The following is a 27,536-nucleotide window of genomic DNA, read 5'->3' as shown; positions in this document are numbered from 1 at the left end:
TGAAGTTAGGTGAGAGTGAGTGAGAGGAAGGTTCAGGAGCAATTGAGAGGAAATTAGCTGGTCTCACACTTAATTTGGGGTTAAAACCTCATACCCCACAACACACGGGTATTTACCAGTTATCTGATATCTTTCGCACAAGATTAGGTAACCCAAACGAGGTCCAAATAAAATAAACAAACCTGTTCTGGGACCCTTGTCACAAACTGGACACAACACAAATATAATAAAACACTAATTAAATAATTAAAATAAAAGCACTTAAGACTAAGCACAAACCCTTAGGGCAAAATGGACAACTTACAACTAGCCCGGGTTTCAGTCTGTTACATTCCAGAACGAGATACCCAATTCCTTTCTAGTACAACGCTAGAAGCTGAATTCAATGTGGAAAACTTACTTTCTGAAGATCGAAACACATATATTTTATAATCCTAAGGTATGTGTTTGGACCTGCAAGTAAAGTTAGGTTTACATTTAACTTCTTAATAGTTCTTATAAAAAATTGCATATGCATGTGCAAGATGGAAAAGAACTACCTATATGAGCATGAAATTTTACCGCTTCAATGAAGCTTTGGACTTAGCTCCTTATATATTCATTGAAGGATTGGGACACATGGCGTATAAGTGTCAAGTTAGTATTAGACGAATGTAAGTAACTGATATGTATATACATTCTCGTATTCATATGAGTTGAAAGGATTCAAATCTTAGAACACATTGATTCTCGAATTCTTGATTTGTATATATGATATCGGGGAGAAAAAGTCACATTTTTACCTCCGATATTTGCCCTATTTATGATAAAGTAATTGAATTTATCATCCAAATAAGCACTTATTTGCTTTATTTGAAAGATTATGTCATTACGAATGCTATGTTTCAAGAATCACTAAAAATGGATGAAAATGAGGAAAAGCGAGCAAAATTGGGTAAGACGATTCACTCGCGTTTAAATTAACTATTTTATAAAATTTTGGAAAATATTATTTAGTTGATCATATATTGTATGATATTTAATTACGAACGCATCGACGTAATAATCTCTTATAACGGACGAGAAACGAAGAAGTTAGAGTGAAAACGGTGAAAACCAAGTTACGTCCCTGGATATCAGGATCAGAACCACACAGGCTACAAAATCCAAACCACACGAGCTGCCACTCCAGCCACACGGCTTTCCAGGTATCCCGTGTACAATCCAAGCCACACAGGCTGTCACTCCAGCCACACGGCCTTCCAGGTAGCCCGTGTACAATCCAAGCCACACGGGCTGTCGAGGCCCCTACAACTCCTGCCATATTCAGAGAAATAATGATTTTGTCATCAACTTTGCCTATAAATAGTGAGCTTGAGATTCATTCCAAATCATCAATCAATTCAACTCCAATCACCTTTAAACTTTCACACGCACTTTTACTCTCTCTCTTTCTCTCTCTAGAGTAAAAGCTACTTTAGAAATGTAACGCTTTGGATCTTTTAAAGAAATACAAGTATTATTTGGCACATAATATTAATCGGCAATATCTATCATTTCTTTTATTAATTTGTCATAATGTTCTTGTTTGATGTTTGTGACTTATTAATATTATAGATGCGTATTGCCATAATGTGTGAGTAATTACTTGATTGTTTGTCATGATTTAAAACCTCGTTATAATTGGTGATATACTATGGTGTTAAGAAATGTTAGATATAATATGTATATGACTATGCTACTTTATTCATGCGCCCATGGTATGCATTGCATCCAAGAAGGGCAGCTTGTATCCTTTACCGGATAAGCGTCGGGAGTTGAGCATAGTTCATCTGATCAGAATCACGATAACCTAATTCTCCGTGACATGTTAATCGAGAAATTAATTAGTAAGGAATCTAGTGTTTACAGCAAGGTATATATATCAAATGAGTGTCTCGAAATCATCCCGACACTATGTTATCCTAAATCATGGTGAACCACATCTTTATCCTTAGCTGTTGCATACCAGCTAGCTTACTTTAATTTCACTACTTCAATATTTTGAATACAATTATAGAAACAAATCAACCAAGCTATCGACTTTCCACAATTTGATATTCCTGATAAAGTGATGTCTAGAATAAACCGGTTGGACTTGGTTATTGAATAAAGTGATGTCTGATAAAGTGGGGGTCAAGGGGGCTGCGCCCACTTACGGGGTCCAAGGGGCAGCGCCCCTGGCTAATATGACTTTTGGTCAACCGATTTTCCTGCCAAAATGAAGGGTTGCACCCATTCTTTTTCAACTGCCAAATTAACAAAATATTCATATTTGTTTTGGAGTCTCCTTTTCATATGACAATTACAGAGAACAAATAACATTCTCACTAAAACTACAATTTGATATCTTCTTGGCTTGAATCAATTTGCGTTTCTTGTCTTATCCCATTTAAGATTCCGTGCAACTCAAGACTTGTTAGGGTCGAAATACTTAATTAGGAAAGTGGTTTACGATTCGAGAATCATTCAGGGATTATCATTTTATAACCATTTTATTACAAATGTGTTCTTTTGCATTTTTATGATGTAATTTTTGATTGATTTGATATTGATATACACGTAATAGCATACATATAAGCGTAATCTTTAATATCATTTTTAAATATAAGTGACATATACAATTATTTTAAAATATACAATATCCTAAAAACAAGATTGTAGACATAAATGATATCCAGAAATATGATCTCTAATTGCTAACAAGTTCGATTTAGTCTAAAGAGGTACGGACCATTATTCACGAGGGACTTGAGTTATGAACACTTAATTTGTTGTCATGGAAATCTACTTGGCTTCATTAATTGTGGAGCCAACTGAATTTATGTAATATTGTTAAAATTATATGTGTTTCATTAAAGCAACTGTTTTTTATATCCAACAACTTGTATTAAAGGTAATTTGTACCATATGTTTACTATGTGAAAGTGCGGTCATTTCATATCTATCTATACATATCTATAAACGAAAAAGTTATTTTTGATTGTGGTTGAAAGTTATTTATGGATTGTTATTTATGGATTGTTATATGTATAGGTTAAGGTTATATGTATAGATTATATATATTATTTACAATTATTACTATTATATTATATAAGATATGAAATAAGAAATATTAAATCTAAAAAAAACCCAAAAACCGTACGTACATTCCTCTAAAAGTTAGGTCTCCATTTCCCAATTGCTTCTTCTTCAATCTTCAATTGTTATATTTAAACTATATTTTATACCTATTAATTGTTACTCTTAATATTTATATACGGAGTATTAACTTAAATGGTAATAACAAACATCCTATTCCTATTATTATACTCCATATTATATCTAACAAAATTCACCAAAAATTTTTAACGAATTTATTTTTCTGTTCACCGCGAGTTAGGTTCTACTACCATCACCGTTCAACTCGAAATAAGTTTATGAACTAAACGCAATAAACTGTATTTAACACGGAGTTTCGATGCACTACCCACTGAGCATTTCTTTTTAGCAATAGTTATGGAAGTGATTTGAATTTACAGTTTAAGTCCTTAAAATATTTATTAACACGCAAATATAACTATTATAATATTAATTATACATGACAACTCCCCCAAGTACCATTATTTTGCTGAAATGACCAACAACTTTTCTAAAACTAAACTCGCAGGTTACACTTTTATTCAAAAAATTTAATTATATATAATAATTCTAAAATAATATAACTTATATTTTATTTATGTTACATTCCATGACAAATTTTCAATGTACTAATATTACGTAGTATATAATTTATATATTAAAAATATATTAATGATGAAAAAAATTGTAGAAATAAAGTTACTAACACCACCCAAAATAACTGTTAAAATTTGTCAACACCACAGGTTCTTAAACTCAAAAGAACTTTTAAAATTCGTTAACATCACGGGATCTTAAACTCAAAAGGAATTTAAAAATTTTGTCAATACCACGGGCTCTTAAACTCAAAAGTATTTTTAAAATTTGTCAACACCACTGGCTCTTAAATAATTCTTATACTTTTGCTATTTTTTAGCATCGCTATGTACATACCATTATGAACTGAAAATTACATTTTTGCACGATTTTTTACACACCCGTGCAACGCACGGGCTCAAAAACCTAATATATATATATAGTTTCTATTAAAATCCTATAATGATGATGTCATTATTAGACTAATTCCTTTGTTAAAAAAATTAAAAAATAAAAGAAAAAAATCTAAGCATAGTGGGTGATGTCATTAATCTAAATAATTTTGAATTAAAATTAAATCTTATTAACTAATTATTATTATTATTAAATCTTAATAATAATTATTTTAATTATTAAAAATAAATAATTTTGAATAATTTTAATTAATTATTTTGAATTGAGTACGAGAAGGTATAAAAGCTAGGTAGAAGGAAATCAATTCTAAATTTATATTTTAATTTACACTTTTAAAATATAATGACAACCAATATTACCACTTATGATTGGATGTGGATTGTTTAATCTGCACTTTAGGTGTTTGATGAAATGTTCAGCTGACGAGTTTTTTAGTCGTACTTTGTGGTTACACGGGTCATTAAACTAAATGATTTTAGCATTTACGTTTACTTAATACCTAAAACATATCATTAAATTATTTCGTTTAACCAAACTCGTGGTTTCACAGGTCATTTAACTAGTAGTTACTATCAAAGTTATAAAATGATGATGTCATAAATAAGTATTTTTCAAGCTTAAAAAAAATTCAAAAAGAAATTTAAAAATTCTTAGAACACCATGATGATGTCATAAATAACAATTAATCTTAATTATATACACTTAATTAAATTAATAATAACAATAAAATGTAAAATGATAATGATGAAAATAAATGCAAAAGAGATATAACTTAAACAATTATTCTGTTTCTGAATTGAAAAAATTTTCTCCCACATATTATTTATTTAGAATTTCAAAACAATATCACCTACCTTCATATTAATGGTTTATCATTCTCTTTTTAAAAATCTTTGATTATTTCGGATCATATATTTCAGGTAAAATATTTGTGGTACGCTTTCGTTGTCATTATTTGCTATATGCATTTTATAAACTTCAATAATTATATTCTCAAGTTTGTTAGTCGGAATATGTGGTTTCACAGGTTATTAAACTAAATGAATTTAACATTTACATTCACTTAATACCTAAAACATATCATTAAACTGTTTCGTTTAAACAAACTCATGATTCCACATGTCAATTCACTAGTATGTATATGTATGTATGTATGTATATATATATATATATATATATATATATATATATATATATATATATATATATATATATATATATATTAATTTCGATAAGAGTGAATCCGGAGAATCAAAACAAAAATAAAAGCCCGCTATGATGAACGATACACATAAATTCAATTCATCAATCCAAGGCGTTTTAGATGATGATTCCAACATGAAAGTTGCTTAAAATGTTGGATCTAATGCTCGTCAATCGTCATTACAACCTGAAAAGTCATATAGATTATGAATTTTAGTTATGAATAACATGTTGATTTCTTTCCCCCAAATCTCTGACTCACGAATTCGAGCTCGAATTTAATAGTTAGAATCTGAAACTTTGCAGATAGATTCACGAGATGAATCCTAACATATTTGCATTATTAATATTCATCATAAAATTTATTTTCCGAGAAGCATCTATGATAACGCGCCAAAAGTCATGTTTTTAACCGCGTTATAAGACCCATTTAAAATACATTATCAAATAAAACACCTAAAATCCATATTGGCTTACTTTTTAGATCTCGTAAAAGCGAATCTAATGGGGAAAGAATCGAAGAAAACGCAGTTATAACGAAGAAAACAGAGCCAAAACAATAAATGATCGGCGCACCCCAGAATACGCATCACGGGACGAAACCGGCGGGTACCCACCATAATGGTACTGGGAACGACACCGTGAAGGATGTCGGGACCGGCACCTATGAACCGACCGGTACATCAACAAAACCCCTCGGGACCGACACCTGTGAGGGATGTCGGGACCGAGGCCCGCAAAAAGGTCGACACCCAAACCTCTCAGGACCGATAGGTCCCCCTATCGGGACCGAGACCCTTCATGGCGGGACTGAAATGTATTTCAAGGATACCGATCGGTGTCTAAAAAATGCCATGTTTATTTGTGTTTTTGGCGCGAGAGTTCACAAAGTGTCGGTATCCTGACGCCTATATTCAAGTGCTGATCTGCAAATCTCAGGAGGGACTTGGGGTGAAATTTTGAAGACGTTAAACTCAATAAATACCCCCCATCGTTAACCAGTTTTAACACAAACTTCCATTCCAATCTCACTAAACACTCTCTATATTAATATTTTTAGTAGTTACCTTCTAGATTAGGAAAACTACCATAAACTAGTAGGGGTTTAAGGTCAAACACCGCATGTGCCAATCACTGATACTTAGTTAACAATAAGCATCTCGACACCAATCATCCCATAACCAATGACTAATGAAATCATAACAAGCACCACTAATTTAATTTGAATTTACATCTGTTTATTTACCTATTTGTTTCAATCTTGTCTTTTACTACTTTTGAACAACCCAAATCACTCCACTGAAACCCGCTAAAATAGAACCCAGTTGTAAGGAAATACTTACTTCCCACTGCTTTGCTCTCTTTAAACGAACAACCCTAGGTCATTCTTTCAAAACTACCCTTTAGGATTAGGAGTAATAGTTAGATTTAGGCCTCGGCCTTATAAATTATTAAACAACTACCCCAATACTATTAGGATTATTTTACGCCTTAACGACACGTAAAAACTTGACTAATCCGAACGTATCAATTTACCATATGCACATAATTCAACTACGCCTTCTTAAATTTGATCATATTACTAGCGTATAATGTGGATTACAAACGATATGCTACTGTAATAAAATTTTAAGTTATTGTATAAACGATGTATGAGGTACGCCCTGAAAATAGGCTATCGAGAATAGGCTATGGAGAACCAATCTGACTCATTTTGCACGTATTGTTGCTTTGACACATATGAAATAGAACATCACTCAAATTTTTTAGAACTACAATTTTGGCATCGAATCCTCTCATTTGCCACCCACATACCCGCTAGGAAAGAACTCCTCGCATCCATCGCGCAAAGCGTACCCAGAATGCTTTAGGTAAAGTGTTTGGACCGCACATAGTGAAGGATACCAGAGGTACAACCTTGGAGAAAACTCCCCCAAGATTTGAACCCGCACCTATTTTTTTAAGGATACAAGTCCAGAACTAACTGAGACTTTTTACACTCAACCAATAATTTGGTGTAGATTTATTAAGCCATTTTTTGTTTCTTTTATTTCTTCTTATACATGTTCTTCATTTTTTACAAAATCGAGCTCAGATTCTTCTCCAAGTTCAATACACAGTAGGTGCATATGGTAGATGTACTCAATCTGTAGGTAGAATAATTTCAATCCATGACAGATTGATAAGACATTATGACTTTTTTCTTTTTTTTATAAATTTAGCACGATTTAGAGTTTAAAGTTTAGTGTTTTGGATTTTATCCCTTAACCCTAAACCCAAAACTCTAAACCGTTTGTGTTAAAAACTCAATCTAAATTCTAAATCTAAACCATAAACTTTAAAATCTAAACCCTAATTACTATACCTTAAATATTATTTTTCATCCGTTATTAGTCATTAGTCATTTTTTCACTAGTTTTGGTTATCTACATCAAATGTATAATAACCTTCTATCATACATCAGATGTATGTATGATAACTAATTTGTGAATTTTTTAAAAAATCAAAACTTTAATTTTAAAGATATTAAAAAAACAAATTTGCTTATCTCCTTATCCTCAAAAGGGATACTTAGCGCTGGATCTTATATATATATATATATATATATATATATATATATATATATATATATATATATATATATATATATATATATATATATATATATATATATATATATATATATATATATATATATATATATATATATAATTACTAAATACCATTAATCAAAGCTTTTAATAATAAATGTTTATTGTCACACTCCGAGAGTCCGAGGTCCAGACCATATTGGCCAACTATTTTAAGACAAATTATAACTGTGTTCACATTTACTAAGACCACTTGTATCGGTATGTTTGGGGGGCGTGGCCTATTCTATGTGGCAAGCAACCAATACCAAAAGTTGGTGTATCAATGTGTAGAATGGGGGTATTGTTTGGGCATTCTTTGCCCTGCAACGGAAGAAGCAACGGAGTGGGTTGCAAGTTTTTATTTTTCTATTAATTTAAAAATATTATTTTTATCACCTTTTAATACTTAACCTAATTGTATTTTTACACATCATCATGATACTTTTAACCCACACCATAAACCCACACTACCACTCCTCCATACAAATAACCCACACGTCCTAGTCATCAAAAAGCAATCCACACCCTCAACCACTACAAATGGTCTAAGTATTTTATTTTCAGAAACAATTGCTTCACAAAGTGTGGTATTTAAAACTAAAAACTTTCTTTGTCTTTCAATAAATATGTTTCCGAGTAGAAAACTTTAATTTTTAATTACTCCTTACCGCTTCCCTCTGCTGATCTAGATCTGCACTGCCGCCACCTCTTCCCATATCATGTCGTTTTGTAACCTATGGCCCCCTCTTCGTTCAGTCACCGACATCTCACCGGTAGTTTGCCTGTTTCTCTTTTTTCTCCTATCTCCAGTAAAATGCACTTTTTTCGACATGCCTTTTTTATCTCAGCGCCGTTCTAATGTTTGAGTTCTTGGCTTTGTTGGGATATGCATTTGATTGTCGCTTTTATTCGTTATGTTGGCCGCCACTTGCCTGAAATCTCCTCGGTGGGGTGTGGTGCGGTCTAGATCTGATTCGATCGGTTTCTCTCGTCGTTGGAACTATTGTTCGACGTTCTCTCAGCTTTTGGTGCGATCTCAGAGTTGCTTCTTCGTTGGGTCTAGTTTTGCTTTGTTGCTCCGTCGTGGTTATTTTTATCGCTGGAAGTTGCTTTACATTGTCATAACTTTATGCTCCGTTCTTTGTCCGCTCGGGATCCGAGCGACGAATGCCTCTCTTGGTACTATAGTTCAAGTTTGTGGTCAAAGATAGAGTTTTTTGGTGTGATTTCCCGTTTTCTGATGGCGATCTTGGTATGTTGGTTGCCGGCCATGTTTTGTTAAAATGCAATGCAAATTTGATATTTTAAAATAATATGGAATTTGTAGATGTATATATGTAAAATATCTAGATATTAATATGTATAAGAAAATATCTAGATATTAGAAAATAAAAGAAAAATCTAGAAAAGAAAAATATAGATATTTGTATAGAAATATCTAGATATTTATTTATCCATGGAAATATCTAGTTTCTAGAAACTTCCATGGAGTAGTATAAATATAGGTGAGGATTTCATTTGTGTGTAAGGTGTGAGTAAGTTGTGAAAAGAGTGTGAAGTTGTGAGAGTGAAATAAGAAGTGAGTTGTGAAGAAGAGAAGAAGAGTGTGAGTTAGCGAAAGTAGAGAAAATAAAGCTTGTAAGTAATATTGTAATTGTAATTTAATATAAGTGTTTTTGTTAAGTTTCCCGATCAAGCCTTAGTTTGTGTTTAAGTTCTTAGTGCACTTTTGTTGTTCTTATTATATGGTCGGCTCTGCCGCCTAAGTAATACATGGTCGGTTATACCGCCTAAAGATATATGGTCGACACTGTCGCCTAAGTACATTGTGCACTAAGGATTTATAAAATTAAAGGCTAACCAACGTCAAAGTGTTGGTGTAGTGAGTCTAGTATAGTCTAGATCCTCTATAGTGGGTGTGTTGGGCTCGTCGAAGCTTCCAACAATTGGTATCAGAGCTAGGCTATAGCCCCGATGTGGTGGATGATGCAGTAGGGCGCACCCCTGAGCGCACGCAGCGACGTGGCGCACCCCTTGGTCTTGAGCAGCGATGAGTGGACCCAGCTCTCATTCGAGGGGGACCCTGGAATGATGAGTTGATCCTGGAAAGCCTTGTATCGAAATATCCCTGCCCTCCCACCAGGTTGAGAGTTCCGAGTTGGCGGCGGTAAAGGTTGGATCCAGACTATCATTGGAGGGGAGGCCTAGATGGACTTAGGTTTGAGGGGAGGTTTGTAAGGGTGCAAACCAAAGTCCCACATCGGTCATGGGACAAAACAAATGTATGTATATAAGTCTAAGGGGAAGTCCCTCTATCACCAATTGGTTTTAGAAAAGGATGGACTCTTGGGCTTATATTGCATGACATTGTGTTTGGGCTATGCGATCATTACATGAATTTTTTTTTTACTGAAAATTCGATATAACTTTCAACCATCGTTATTACAGAGTGAAAAGCTATACACAGTTCCATCAACTACTTGTACCCAACCTGCTACTACTTAAACTGTGTACTTTCAAGCTTTCACCAATGCTATTACAAATACGGATAACCACTATTAATACATGATATATCATCTAACAGGCTCAAATCACACTCCATTTATAACCAAAATACCTACTAAACCTTTACATGGAAAAGGTAAACACTACTATAATAGAAAAGAAGCCCAAAATCATCAGTAGATGATCAATCAATCGACGATACCTCACCGATTCATCAATCCTCATAATGCTCAACTAAGAGTAGAGCCTTCTTTAGCTACCAACCACATCTAAGGAAGATTCTGCAACCAACTCACCTCATGGACATCAAAGTTCTGACCTTTTTCTCCCTTTCTGCCTTTTTAGCAGCTGGGGTCCTTTTAGTATGCCAATGCTGGGGTCCTTCTTTGTAAGGGTGCAAACCAAAGTCCCACATCGGTCATGGGACAAAACAAATGTATGTATATAAGTCTAAGGGGAAGTCCCTCTATCACCAATTGGTTTTAGAAAAGGATGGACTCTTGGGCTTATATTGCATGACATTGTGTTTGGGCTATGCGATTATTACAAGTGGTATCAGGGCCAGGTCGTTCAGGACCATTTCTAGTGGAGGAAATCGGTAAACGTTGGACGTTTACATCGACTTGTTTTCACCAAGGCTCTAAAGGAGATTCTGTCGGAGCACAGTTAGGAACTGTGAAAGCTCATCGGTCAGGGACCAAGCTTATTGGACGTTGGACGTCATGATGGCAGATCTTGCAAGTACGAGCAGTGGTATCAAGAGTCTCAATAACCACAACTATGGTTATTGGCGGACTTGTATAGAATCCTACCTACAAGGACAGGATTTATGGGAAATAGTTGCTGGCAGTGACACAACGCCTCCACCGAAAGAAAATGCCGAAGCCTTGAGAAAATGGAACATCAAGGCTGGGAAGGCTTTATTTATACTGAAGACTACAATCGAGGAGGATCTATTGGAGTACATCCGTGACGAGAAACACCAAAGGCCGCTTGGGAAACTTTTGAAAAATTATTTTCAAAGAAGAATGAAGCACGCCTCCAGCTCTTGGTGTGACGATCGCTCCAAATCCATATGGACAATACGTCATTCGTTGATTTCATTGCGAGGTATTTGACCTCTATATGATACGTTTTGTAAACATTGCATTCTTTTGAAAAGGCACACCATAAATGAATATTTAAATCAAAGGTTTTTAACATCTGATGATTTCTACATATAGACAATCACTGTAAATAATACTTTACAATAGTACTTCCGTTGACAGTACAGTCAAAATAAGATACATGGTGATGATTTGGTGAATGCAACGTTTCCTTGAAAAATATGCCATGTATGACTCCATGCACATAGCTTGTCTAACATATAAGCAAACAGCGGAAGACTTCTAGAAACCTGAGAATAAACATGCTTCAAGTGTCAACACAAAGGTTGGTGAGTTCATAGTTTTAATATTACACATAATCCGTATATCAATGTGGATTTACAAAAGTTCAGTTGTTTTATTCAAAACGTTTATCAATAGGTTTTACATAAAAGGTGGATCACAAGATTTCAGTTGTTTCATCCGAAACGTTTATCAATCGGTTCTACAAAATTGAGCACCCTGGTAACTAAACTTTAATGCTTATATAATTTGTACCCTTTGTATAATCATCTTAATAATACACGCAAACCAACGTGTACGCTTCTCAAATAGCATACGTCCGTTAAAAGGCTAGTGCTCTAGCTCGGACGGGGATATCAAGCCCTATGGATCCATATATAACTACTCGCGCCCACCAGTTCTTATAACCGGCAGTTACTAGTTACCAAAGCTAAGGGATTTTCGGTTTAAACTCAGTGTAGAATTTAGTATGTACTTGTATCCATTGCGTTTAAAATAAAGTGCATGTATTCTCACCCCAAAAATATAGATTAAAAAAAGCAATTAAAAAGGGAGCAATAAACTCACGCATATAAATCTAGTATTTTTAGTATTTATAAACAGTCGCATGTATTCTCAGCCCAAAAATATATTGAGTAAAAGGGATCATATGAAACTCAAACAAAATCAGTTTTAGTATTTGTATCCATTTAGTAAAACAGTTTATAAAACTGCGCATGTATTCTCAGCCCAAAAATATATATTGCAAAAGCAATTAAAATGGGAGCAAATGAAACTCACGCATATAAATATTGTATATCGGTTAATAAAGCATTTGCATGTATTCTCAGCCCAAAAATATATGTAAAAAGGGATCAAATGAACTCACTGTTTAATATTGATATACAATATTGCAGGAAAGCACGTAGACGCATCGGAGATGATAAACACGAGGTTTGATTCACAAAAAAATACCCCCGAACATTACCCATAACCTCCTTGGCAATAACCCATAATTTCCTTAGCTCTAGCTTGCTCGAAAACTCATTTTGAAAAATACTTGGACAGCACTCCGTCGTAATATTTTATGTACATTATTATTTTTGTATCGCAAAAATAATAACACTATTAATAAAAATAATAAGATTAATAATAATCTTATTATTATTAATAATAATAATAATAATAATAATAATAAAATAAATAAATACGGAGTAAAAATAATATATATGTGTGTGTGATTTATCTGGCCAAAACTCGAGAATTTATAGCACTTGGCCTGAAATCTGGAGTCATGCGACTCGCATGGAAATGGCCTTCTGGCCATGCGACTCGCATGAGGACCAGGGACAGCTCACATTGATTTGTAATTTAGCTCGTCGACATAATTAAATATTAATATAATATATATAATTTAAATAATTAATTATATATTATATTAAATTCACGTGCATAGTTGACTTGTAATTTTTGTTCCGATAAGTCGTACGTCATCACTCGACTTATGTCCCGGTTCTGGTTTTTCGAATGTCCTTTCGTACGCTGAGAAAACTTGCATTTTACGTTTCGTGACACGTACCTTTGTCAAAATATAGCCTTAAGTTATCCATAAACTATACCACTCATAGTATATCTTAAACTTTCGAGTATTTTGGTCATTTACTTCTATAAATCATCATCTCGTTATTTGCTAAAAATACATTTTAAAATAGTGTTTTACTGTAGCAAAGTTACTGTAGCAATTCGATGTAGCAAAGTCAATTTCACTGTAGCAAATAGTGATTTTCGAAAACACTGTAGCATTTTGAGTAATGTGGCAATTTGAAAACACTGTAGCAAATTAGTGTTTAACTGGTTCATCTTAAACGCTTTAGTTAACTTATCTAAATATCAATTGAATCAATAAACGAATGTTACTATCGTTTATTATATATATGTATATATCTTTTTAATATACATAAATCAGTTTTTAAATACACATTGGACGTTATTTATAAATAAATTTTAATAATAAATATTTAAATTTATCATATACATTAAAATAGATATTTAAACCAATAAGTTTAATGTACGGTATCAAACAATTAATACATTGTTACCTTTTCATGTTATAGTATATATGTATCTTTTTACATATAATTGTTCGCGAATCGTCGAAAACAACCGAAGGTATTTAAATATATAAAAGTAATTCAAAAATTTTGAGATTCAGTTTTACAGACTTTGCTTATCGTGTCGGAATGTTAATCATACAAAGATTAAGTTTAAATTTAGTCGAAATTTCTGGGTCATCACACTTGGAAAATGAGCTCGCGGGTATCTCACAAGGAAGTCTGTCTATTTCTCAGTATTTCACCAAGGTGAAATCTATTTGCCGTGAGATATCTCAGCTTGCTCCTGAAGAGAAAGTGAGTGATGCAAGGATGAAGAGAATTATCATCCACGGCTTAAGGTCCGAGTATAATGGATTTATTGCCGCTGTGAGAGGATGGCCTACTCAACCATCATTAATAGAGTTGGAGAATTTATTGGCTAATCAAGAGGCATTAGCCAAGCAGATGAATGAAGTAACCATAAAAGACGGAGAAGATGCACTCTTCACTAATAAGATGGAAGTTATGGCAGATGGATGTCAAGAACGCTTTCTTACATGGAGAACTTGACAAAGACATTTATATGGAGCAACCAAGAGGCTTTGAGAACAAGATCCACCCTGAGCATGTCTGCAAATTAAAGAAAGTACTATACGGCTTGAAGCAGGCTCCAAGAGCTTGGTACGGGAAGATTGGCGAGTTCTTAGTACAAAGTGGTTTCACAGTTGCTCCTTCAGATTCTAGTTTATTTGTGAAACAAGATCAAGGAAAACTAGTCATAGTGCTAGTATATGTGGATGACTTAATCATCACGGGAGATCACTATGAGGAGATCCAAAGAACAAGGGAGAATCTGTCTATCAGATTTCATATGAAGGAGCTTGGAGAACTCAAACATGTTCTTGGACTCGAAATAGAGCAGAAAAGAGAAGGATTATTTCTGGGACAACAGAAATATGCGCGAGATCTTTTACAAAAGTACGGAATGCTAAACCTATCTCAACTCTGATGGATCCGAATACAAAACTACGAGCAGATGAAGGAAAATGTCTTCAAGATGTTACCATGTATCGAAAGATAGTCGGAAGTCTTATTTATCTCACAATAAGCTGGCCAGATATATCTTATGCAGTTGGAGTGGTTAGTCGATACATGAGCAATCCGAAGAAGCCTCACCTTGATGTTGTACGACGCATCTTAAGGTATGTTAAAGGCACTATCAACTTTGGTGTTTTATACAAGAAAACAAAAGAATGTCATGTGACTGGATATTGTGACGCCGATTATGCTGGAGACTATGATACACGACGGTCAACAACTGGATACATGTTTAGTCTTGGATCAGGAGTAATATCATGGTGCAGCAAGAGACAACCAACAGTATCGTTGTCAAGCACCGAAGCAGAATATCGATCGGCATCATCAGCAACACAAGAAATTACATGGTTGAAACAACTAATGGAAGATCTTCATCAATCAACAGACTATCAAGTAGAGCTTTTCTGCGATAACCTATCAGCTATACGTCTAGCAGAGAATCCAGTCTTTCACGCAAAAACAAAACATATAGAAGTACACTATCACTATGTTCGCGAGAAGGTCCTTGAAGGGGAGATCAAGATGGTGCCAACAAAGACAGATGAACAAGTTGCAGATATATTCACCAAGAGCCTAAGTAAACCAAAGTTTGAAAAATTCAGAGAAGCACTTGGAATGATCTGCAAGTCATCAACGAAAGAAAATTTGCATTGAGGGGGAGTGTTAAAATGCAATGCAAATTTGATATTTTAAAATAATATGGAATTTGTAGATGTATATATGTAAAATATCTAGATATTAATATGTATAAGAAAATATCTAGATATTAGAAAATAAAAGAAAAATCTAGAAAAGAAAAATATAGATATTTGTATAGAAATATCTAGATATTTATTTATCCATGGAAATATCTAGTTTCTAGAAACTTCCATGGAGTAGTATAAATATAGGTGAGAATTTCATTTGTGTGTAAGGTGTGAGTAAGTTGTGAAAAGAGTGTGAAGTTGTGAGAGTGAAATAAGAAGTGAGTTGTGAAGAAGAGAAGAAGAGTGTGAGTTAGCGAAAGTAGAGAAGATAAAGCTTGTAAGTAATATTGTAATTGTAATTTAATATAAGTGTTTTTGTTAAGTTTCCCGATCAAGCCTTAGTTTGTGTTTAAGTTCTTAGTGCACTTTTGTTGTTCTTATTATATGGTCGGCTCTGCCGCCTAAGTAATACATGGTCGGTTATACCGCCTAAAGATATATGGTCGACACTGTCGCCTAAGTACATTGGGCACTAAGGATTTATAAAATTAAAGGCTAACCAACGTCAAAGTGTTGGTGTAGTGAGTCTAGTATAGTCTAGATCCTCTATAGTGGGTGTGTTGGACTCGTCGAAGCTTCCAACATGTTTTCCGGTTGGCTATTTCATTGCAGGTGGTCGTTGGTTTTCTACTTACTTCTCGTCGTTGTCTGGCTCATTCGTGACGTTCTCTTATCTTAGTCAGTGGTTGTGGTGTGAACTCTGAAGATGGTCGGTTTCTATCCGGATGGTCTTTCCAGCAACTACTGGTGGACTTCTGGCTATTTGTTTATTTGTTGTTGATTAGTTTGTGTTATAGTGTATCGGGCACATAGGTTTCCTTGTTGGCTCAGTTGACATTTTATAGTTTCCTAGCTAATTGTGTTCTACTATGTTATTTAGAGAATATGTTTTAGGTGTGTAATTTTTTGCCGTTTGTTTTGACTTCGTTTGGATTCTTTGTGTACTGGTGATACTTGTTGATCTTCATATTAGTTAAATGTTATTATGTTTTTTTCCGAAAAAAAAGTTGTGGTATCAATTTATTTGTGGTTCCTATGTAAACCATGATATAACATATGTTTTTTTAGTTATTAATTATGGATCAAAAGATGTAAATATTTGATACAACTCAATTTCGTAAAGAGTGATGATTCCTATATACTATTAAAATTATTCATATAAAACATGTATTATAATGTTATACTCCACTACTCTCTAAAGCAGTTTTAGTGATTTATAAATACATTTTGATATTGTATGGATCAGTGATGTAAATGTATAACGTGAGTGTGAAATGGTCATAAAGATGGGGTATATGTGGTATTTACCTAAAGTTAATCAAAGTTTAGCACTAAATGTAACGTCCCTACCCTATATAGTAAAGGGTACAACTTCTAAGCATGTGGCGCTATTTAATACCATGAGAGCAACTTATAAACTACAATCTTTAACCACACCATTTTTCAAATTAGTACAACTATTATTAGCATAAGTACACAATCATCAAGATATCAATATCTATCTATACATTTCTCTTTCCTCTCATGGTTTTGGAGGATGATCGACCCCGCTATCATGTGGGCCATGTGAATTGCTAAAAACGACTATATTTTCAAATAAACATACACTTGCTCGTCGGTAATCGTGCGAAATATTAAGCTTAAGGTGTTCCTTTTCGCGACGAATCTCAACTTTTATCATGGTATTCAAGCTTATGTATGGGAGTATAATTCATATCTGTTGCAACTTTTATTTTAGTCTCTTTCATTTTATGTTTTTTGACTCTTGCAAGCGTTTTTGGGCTATAAAAGCCTCTGTCATTGTTCTGTATTGGTTGATACCCTTCATTAATTTAATGATGGTATCTCATTAATATACTTCTTTTTTCGCCAAAAAAAAATCCCCTTTTTTCTCTTTAAAAAACTTAATTGCATAAACATATCCGAATATTAATAAGTACGGCCGATAAAAAAATTAATGAAAACGAATCATAAACAGCAAACAACCGTAAAACACGTTCCAACTAATAACTCCTAACCAAACAAACTCACTAACAGGGTGAAGTCACATTTAACTAAAAAATAAGAAAATGGTTAAAAGCAGTAACATATGGATACAAATATACGGACAATACTAAACCATTCATGCGAGCACAAAAGTCAAAAGTAAGAACGTCTTAGACCCCTAGACTTGTAGGAATCAGAAAACAACAGGGCATATAGTTGGAGAAAATCGTCCGCCGCTGCAACAAACCGCCATCAATTGCTGTGTGTAATAAGGTACAAATTAAACCATTGAATTGAAATAATATATACCTACATAATTCAAACACGGGAAAATTGTTTGATAATGCATGGAACTTTCACCAAATTCATATTGTATGCATCAAACTTTCAAATCTCCTATTGTATGCATTCAACTTTGAAATCTCTACTATTGTATGCATTTAACCTGTTATAACAGGTAACCTTCCAGGTCATCTTTCCAAACATTTACATTATTAGTCCTTCATGTTTGTAAACCCTAATTTCATTGGTCCTTCATGTAACTTATTACCCTAATTTCTTTAACCTTTCGTCCATCTTCATCCATTCATCATTATTTAGTATACATTCATCTGTAAATTCTTTAACTCAACATTAGAAATTATAATTCATATTCGTATACACTTATATAATTATACCCAAATTCACTTTTATAAATCCAACAGATCTGAGTTTACGGGCATAAATCCATCGAAAATCATACATCACATATCCAAATCAGATTTCTACTTCATCTTCAACACTAGCACAAGCAGATTCAGAAATTGTTCTTCATCATCTTTGTCGTTCATCATCATTAACAGATTTAGGTGTTTTTGATTTTGAAGTTATATCAACAATCTGAGACCAGGATCTGAGTTCCTAAAGCTAAAACGCACCTTCTTCAACCATCATATTCATTTAACAACTCCAAAGTTGTTTCAAATCTAGAAGTCAAAGTTTATTGTTCGTCGGTCAACAATTTAATTCGAGCAGATTACTGAGTTTTAGATGTAGTGATTCAGTTTCGAGTGTTTACAAGATGATTACAAACTACTTTGATTCAGATTATGTTATCTGAAAATCTCTAAAATTCAACCTTGATCTTCAAAGTCCATATATAGAAAACGCTAGTGTTCTTCTTCGATTTCCAAATTTTATTGATGTTTTAGTTGTGAATCCTCATCAAAGAGTGTTTATCGCTGACTATTAAGGCTTGAGGAATTAATTATCAAGATTAATTTCATTAATTGAAGATTTATTGTTCATAGTAATTTTTGAACAAACTGTTGTTGCAGGAAAAGAAATGAAAATTTAATTTCATCAATTGAAGAAAAAAAATGAAGAGGAGATGAAGTATGATGATAAAATGGGGTTTTAATTTTTTTTTTTTTTAATGAATTTCATATGGAACTTAACGGAAAAATTAACGAACGTTAAATTGAGGGACCAACCATGTATTTTTTCTACATATTGACCTGCTACCTGAGCTATAAGTAATTCAATGCATACAATAGTAGAGATTTAATAGTTGAAAGCATACAATAGAAGATTTGAAAGTTGGATGCATACAATAAGAATTTGGTGAAAGTTCAATGCATTTTCAAATAATTATCCCTTCAAACAAATAGTACATTGATTTGATAAAAATAAAATATGAAATAATTGAATAAAAGAAAAAAATTAAAGAGATTAGAAAAAAAGTATACGATTTAAATAAAAATAAGAAAATAAAGATGGTGCGAACACAAATTTCAAACGGCAAGATGTTTAACTGAAACGACGTCCACTAATGGTATATACTATATAGTATTTTGTTTTTAAAATAAATTCTTCTTCCAACTTTAAAAACTCCTACGCCTCTAAACTCAACGATGTTCACGTTTCTAGTCCTGTAAAAGAGGATATGTGTCAAGGTAACAGTTGTCGTAAATCCTGTGAAGAAATTAAATCCAGGTGCGTTCGTTCACCAGTCAACAAAAACTTTATTCTCCAACCAAAGGTTGCGTCAAAAAACAGTGGCAAAGATTAAAAAAAAAAATCCAAATGGATTGATGAGGTTCCCAATCTTTCCGACACTTTTGACACTACTAGTGAGATTAACCATGTTGTTGGACAATCTTCTTCTTTCAAAGACGGGTCAAATGGTAACTAACAGTTCGGGTCAAAAAAATTAACTTATAAACAAGAATTGTACAATTTTGGCGTTTTAATGGAAAATATGGCGGAAGATTATACGCCACTCAAATCGTCTAAACAATGAGGCTCACCTTATGGAATACCCATGGCCTCGGTAACAAAGCAAGAGGTCGTATGGCGGGTTTGATGGCTAATCGTTTTCAAATCCAATTCCTTGCAATCCAAGAGACTTGGTACATGAAGTAACTCAAGTATGCTCAATGAAATTTGAAAACATTATGCGAACGGGTGGTCTTTTATCTATTTGGAGAACGGATGTTTTTCGTTAATTATGTCTTGGATATAAAGGTCTGTTGAGATATGGAAGGATGCATACAAAGGTAGTGATATATTTGGCTTCACTCAAATTCAATTTCATTATGTGCTAGTTCAATAAATTATGGTGGTTAAAATGGCAAAGTTCAATGATCTTTTCTAAAGTGATGATGTGGTGTTGGGTTGGTATATGCCTGATGGGTGCAAAATGGGTGCTTTTTGGTTTAAGGTTTCCATCTTGATAATGGCTCTTTCAAGTTTGAGTTTGTCTATGACTTTGATTTGAAGTGTTAGTTATGGTTTGGCATGATCAAACCCCTCAGCTTGGTTCATATTTAGAGAGGCTTATCTTCGTTCCAAGTGATTAGTTTAGAGGTCCATTTGTTATTGCTAGCAATTCGCCCCCGTAAACGAGACATTAATTTAAAAATAACATTAACCATAACTTACAGTGATTAAAAATAGCGTAGCGTTACACGGACAGAATTTCGACTTACACCCTTACAACATTCGCTAACATACCCTTGTTATTAGAATTAAAATTAAAATTAAAATTAAAATTATAAATATATATATATATATATATATATATATATATATATATATATATATATATATATAACAATGGAGTATTATGGCTTCGTTCAATTTTTGTACCGTCTTAACTTTTCATCTATTGATGAAAGGTTTCTTATTTATATAATTTCCTTGTTTTTTGGTCAAAAAAAAAAAATGTATGCATACAATCAATCGACAGCAATCCAAACCAACGAGTAGTTGCAGGCTTGGAATGGTGGATTAGCCTCGAATTTACTATTCACAACCAAACATAAATTTTTACTCTTGTATAAAAAAAATAGCGATTTTTCTGTTATATAAAAATTTGCTATCTATATAACAAAAGTAAAGTTAGCTTATTGATTTAGTGAAGAACTAGGGGGTTCAGGTGGTTAGGGGTTCAAGTCTTCTCCAACTATATTTTTAGTTAAACAACTTAAAAAATTTTATTTATTTATTTATAGATTTTCATTTTTATTATAGTATCCTTCTTTAATTTCTTATGTATTACCTAAATAATTTAATATTATATATTATCGTAACACTGCACCTTTAATTAAACACAGCGGAAGTGATTATTCATTTTACACACACACAAACATAATATATATATATATATATATATATATATATATATATATATACACACACACACACTATAACGACCCTCATTTTTTCCATTCTATATTTTTCCAATATTAAAAGCCCAAACAATATAATTAAAACTTAATGATTAAACTTTAATCAACAATTGTTAAGTGTTAAGAGTTAGAAAACATATTAATTAACTTTGTACAAAAATTGACAAGTTAATAAAAGATGAAAATAATAAACTGTTAGTCAACACTCACTGCTAATTAAAATTTATGCATTTATGTAATATTATAACTAATAACCTATAAGTAATAAATAAAAAGTGACATTTATATAAATAATAAAACAATTGGGAACTAAATATATACAAGTCATGAATTAGTAAAAAGAAAATAATACTTATCATGTAGTAAATGTAAAAATAATAATAATAATAATAGTAATAATAATGAGACTAAAAAAATCTTACATCCTTATGTTGACTAAAAATAAAGTGTAAACTAGTACATCCTTATGTTGACTAATTATAAACTAGTACCACCTATTGTTGACTAAAAATTATAAAACAAAATAAAATCATTAATTAGAACATCCTTATGTTGACTAACACTCTAATACTTGCACTATATAAACAACTAGTTTCTCATTCACAAATCACACCAAAATCCTCTCTCAAAAACAATCTCTCCCTCTCCCTCTCTTGTGGTATTCGGATCTTCAAGCTTTTTCTTCGTGTTCTTCAAGAATCTTCAAGGAGTTCTTCAAGATTTTCAAGGCTTTGATCTTCCATCTTCATCGTGTTCATCTTTTCTTTGTTAATTATCTTGAATCTTCAAAGGTATAACATAAACCCTAAACTATTTACATAAACTTTGATCTTTGATAATTCATATTCATATTATAAACTTGTTATTCATAAGTATATACATAAACACACCTAGATTTATATATACATATATACATGTAAAAAAATATTTATATATATATATATATACATATATATACGAATTATATATACATATACATGTTAAAACCTTAAACCCTAATTACACCTAAACTATAATTCTTAAACCCTAATTAATTAAACTCTAAACATTTATGAAACCCTAGGACATTAATTACTAAACCCTAGTTATTAATTACTACTTTAATTAACTAACCCTAATTAATGAAACCCTAATACTACTTATACTAGTACTTAACATGTATACACTATTACTATTACTAGCACCTATAACCTACTAATTATATTGTAGCACAAAAACATTTTGGGATATGTATTAGAGATGTATAGATCTTCGAACTTTCTTGACGAATGGTTTCTACGAGATTCTAGGCAGAGGGTTTGGATTTCCGATTTAAAGGGTCCTATGGCTCAAGCCCCTAGATCTAAATTAGCCATTCGAAGGGAAAGGGGTGATTGGAAGCTTATCTAATACGGCAAGTATTCTAAAATGGAAACACTCATAAAAGTAGAAACTCTCTAGTCATAGAAACTTAGTAAAATAAGAAACTTTCTAAAAATGGAAACTTTATAAAAATAGTAACTTACTAGGAATAGAAACTTAGTAAAACAAACTATACTTAAACACATACTTAAACTTAAACATGGCCAAAACAGTTAACTACTCTTAAATGTCAATAGGTTGACTTTCCTGCTCACTCGTTCAACTCTTTATTCCGAGGAATAACTCTCTCTCTACTTACTAAGGTGACTTTCATAGCCCCACTCTTATTGCTATAGCACTTTTTATACTTACTGGGGTGAGACACATGCTGCTTTTATACTTTAAACAACTTAGACACAAGTACGAACCTAAACTGTACTATGACTAGCTTATGCTACTAAGACCCCACAGTGATATTTTTTAATTGCTTTCAGGATAAGGCATTCTTAATTATTGGGGGTAGGCCTATCGAGAGTAACGTCCCCGATACATTTGACCGTGATGTCTTTGTATTACTTAATAATGATTTAAACATGGTGATAAGGTACTGCCAACTTATCATCGGGGCAACAAAACAAACGTTTAGTCTAAAATATCACGAATCAGTACTACTTTTGGATCTGCGAGATCTACTTTTTGATCCTGCGGGAGATCAACTTTACAACTAAATCTTGTGGTCTAAAAACAACGATAACTACTTTTGTTAAACCTATGAACTTCACTCAACCTTTTTGGTTGACACTTTAGCATGTTTTGTCTCAGGTGCTGTTTGATTCAAGCTTTCTTATCTACTACTTATGTGATGCTACTTGGACTTAGGATCAAGAGATATCGCATTTATTACTTCTGCATATGAACAATTACTTTATCGTTATTTCCATTATTGTAATGACATTTCATTTTCCGCTGCGTACTCAATAAAGTTAAATTTTCTCATTTAGTATTGTTCTCGTATTATAATATGTTGGTTTATTTGATATTAGTAACGTTTCTTCCAGACCCTATTGGGAGGACGTTACAGATTGGTATCAGAGCATAACCAGGCTGTTATAGAGAACCAGGATTGCAATTTTATGTGTGCCTTACTTGCTAGCTAGGGTGCCTTAGCAATCTAGGAAACTATAACCTTTCCTGCCTTACACTTAAAGCACTTAGGATTGCCTTATAATCTTAACAATCATGCTTTACCAAACTTGACTTAAAGATTCTAATCAAAGTCTCTTTCCTAATGTAGGACTACAACTTTTCTTGACCATAGTGCCTTTAATTGTTGCCTTTAACTGTTAAATGCTACACTATACTTTAGAAACTTTACTTATCTTAGAATGATGAGCTAATCTAAGAACTCTGCTCACTTTCCTGAGTACTATCCAATTACACCACCGCATCTAAATGCGACACAATGATTTCAGAAATTCTTGACATTCATAAGTCATCTATCATGGTTATGTGTATTACATATGTATTACATGAAATATTATCCATGATTTTGAAACTTTTATAATTGTTACTACTCACACACAAACGTATATAACTCCCTGTTATATCACGTACCTATATGCCTTATGCCTTTATGCATCGGTTTATGAATCGAAAAATGTCATTGGGTTATCACAGTATACGAATTGAAAGTCTTTAATCAAAAGATTATTAGATTACATACTTATCACTTTATGATCTCGACACGTCATACTGCCATTATTAAAGTATAGACACATCATATCTTATTATATCTTATCGTATCTATCCCAATAGATTTTGTCTAACACTTTTCCTAAATTCCCTCCGTAAATTACGGAAATCTTTTTGCTATATACACGTATTCGAGGAGACGAATATATCATCCAGTATTCAACACTAATCTCATATCAAAAACCCTAATTCCAAACACATAATATGGATTCCTCGAACTCTTCGAGCTCCAATGGCAGCGTAACCGGAATGAACCAACCAATCAGCCATCATCTATTTTGGATGAATTGGGGATGGGTTCGTAGTAAACTTAATCAATGGAGACAAGAAGAAGGTGATCCCTTCCACCAACCGAATTCACCTCTTGGTGAAGAACCTGAAGCACTTACTGGCGAACCCGTTCGGAACACTATTTTCACCCTCATTTCCAGGATATCCAGTCACGAATATATAATATCTAAAATTTTAGATCTTATTCATCCACTTGTCCGAACCGCCAATCATCCCGGAATAATAGAAGAAGTCAACGAGCTTCGCGCTCGAGTAGTGGCTCTGGAGAATATGGTGCGAAACCTACGAACACCAGCAGCAGCACCAGCAGCATAACCAGTACCACCAGTACCATCGGCATCACCACCAACATCACCACCAACATCACCAGCTTCACCAACGGCAACATCCGCATTCCACGCCTCAACATCGCACTCAGTACCTCAAACATCAACATCATACGCCCCATAGATACCAAGGAATATTATTAATAATGAGTTAAGATGTATTGACTCATTCTTCCTGAAGAATTACATATGTATACTTTATATATATGGATTGGAACAATAATAAATCTTTTCGTACTAAGCTATTACGTGTGAATCTTAACTAGTATGTACTACATGGTTAATTCATATCACAATATGCTATGATGTACATCTTTTGTTAATAACTTAACAATCGTTAATCATTGCTACAATACAATAAACTCCATTTCGTAATAAACCAAGTGTATTACTCAAATATATGATTGATTGTATACTTTAATTTTCGATGTACTCGAAACTTTCTAGAAAATATCATTAGTGCCTTATGAATTTCACAAGAATTCCAAGAGCACCAACATCATATACCGAAGTATATCAATAACAATGAACGATGAAGTATTAATTCATAACTTCATTAGCGAAATATTTCACGACAATTATGAAATCTCTAAGGTTTTGGAGATTATTTATTCTCGTTTCAACAGCAAATCAAATGAGTTTAATATTATATTAGCTCATTAAAACCATGATTACATCTGAAGAATACATATATGAACGTATATCTTCTCTTTTGTACAAACTGTTAATTGTAAAAAATATTTTAACGGGTAGGTAAAACCCGAGAGATATTCATATCTCATATAAATATGTTACATTGTACATTCTTCCATTCTGATTCAGCAGTTGTTAACTATACTACTTACATTCACATGATATATGTATATGTTCACCAAAGAAAAACCATTTTCATACAAATTCAGTTACATACTCTGATTTTGACATATCGGAACTTAAGTAAAGCTTTAGCAAGTGTTATCTTCCTAAAGATCACTACATTCATGAATTATATTCATTCGTATTCTATGATGAATTATCAAATCAAACCACCGAACTTACCATTCCTTACTTTTGAAAATCACAACATTTCTTCGTCAACCGTTAGATCCATTGATGGATGCATCTTACGCTTAAACACTTCAAATTTAAAATTCTTGAAAACATCCTTTGAATCTATCGCAATCAGCGTTTAATCATCTAAAAATGAAATTTCTTGAAACCATTTCGGATTGATAACCGATGATTCAAATATGGCTGCATTAAATGCAGAGGAAACAGAAAAATTGTAGATGGTCTTAAGGGCCAACAGTTTGATAATAAAGAATGGTACGTTGGAAAAGCTCAAAAGAAAATTTGGAACTGAAAAACGGATTGAGCTAACCATGGAGGAGACCAAGGACAAACACAAGGGCCAAACCCTATATTCAAAGAATCCAGGTAATTTTGGATCCGGTGAAATCCTTAGAGAATATCTTGCTCCGAAGTCATGTTAAAAGCTTGCGGAAAATTTTTCTTCATCAACTTTCGAACTTAGAAATTCCAAAATATCATCATAAATATCCTCTATATTTCGAAAGATATCTTCATAACGATTCATGTCCGCAATTAAGTATCTCTTTGCGATATCTTTATAAAGGAAACTGTTTTAGTTTCTATATTCTGTAAAATTCGAGTTTAAATTATAAATGCTTTGAAGAAGTGTTGGGAATTGAAGCATGAGTTAGTATAATATAATGACGTCAGGCCAACGTGATTATATTACAGTAAGTCATGCTAAGTTTTTAATGGAAGATGATGATTCATAGATTTTATAATCATCATTTTCCATGTTACACGACTCTTACATTCTATTTAACCTCTAAATATATCAAGAACATATTTTTCTTGATGATTCGGTCTTTTCCGGATATTCTGGTAATATGACAAATCAAATCGTGCTATTACCTTTCCTTTCTACTTTATATATTATGATCATTCGAAACTTCATACCTATGAATTCTGGACCATTACTCGCTTGACTTGAAGTCGGGAAGAAGAAACAAAAGCATAAAGCTCCGACATATAAGGGAAAATATAAAGCCCGATAACGACTCCGAAATTACAAACCGTGTATATCAATGCGTATAGCAATATAAAGACACGGGATAATTAAAAACACTATAACCCCAAGAGCATAGTAGAAGTAAACAGATTCCTCTGGCGGTAAAAGAAAAAGAAGAATGACTGCATAGATGGTCAATATAATAACCAGGATCAGAACTGGATTAAGCATTTTCTTAATCTTTTGGAAGTTTGAATTGAGAAAGAAAGTATAGAAGTGGTGAAGATAATGAAACGAAAGAAGCTAATTTATAGCAAAATTCCAAACACATCAATCGAGGCAAATCACCGCATTTAATCAAACAAATCTCAAAATT

The sequence above is a fragment of the Rutidosis leptorrhynchoides genome, chromosome 8, assembly GCF_046630445.1.
Source record: "Rutidosis leptorrhynchoides isolate AG116_Rl617_1_P2 chromosome 8, CSIRO_AGI_Rlap_v1, whole genome shotgun sequence".
Lineage (NCBI taxonomy): Eukaryota > Viridiplantae > Streptophyta > Magnoliopsida > Asterales > Asteraceae > Rutidosis > Rutidosis leptorrhynchoides.
Note: the sequence above shows the minus strand (reverse complement) of the source record.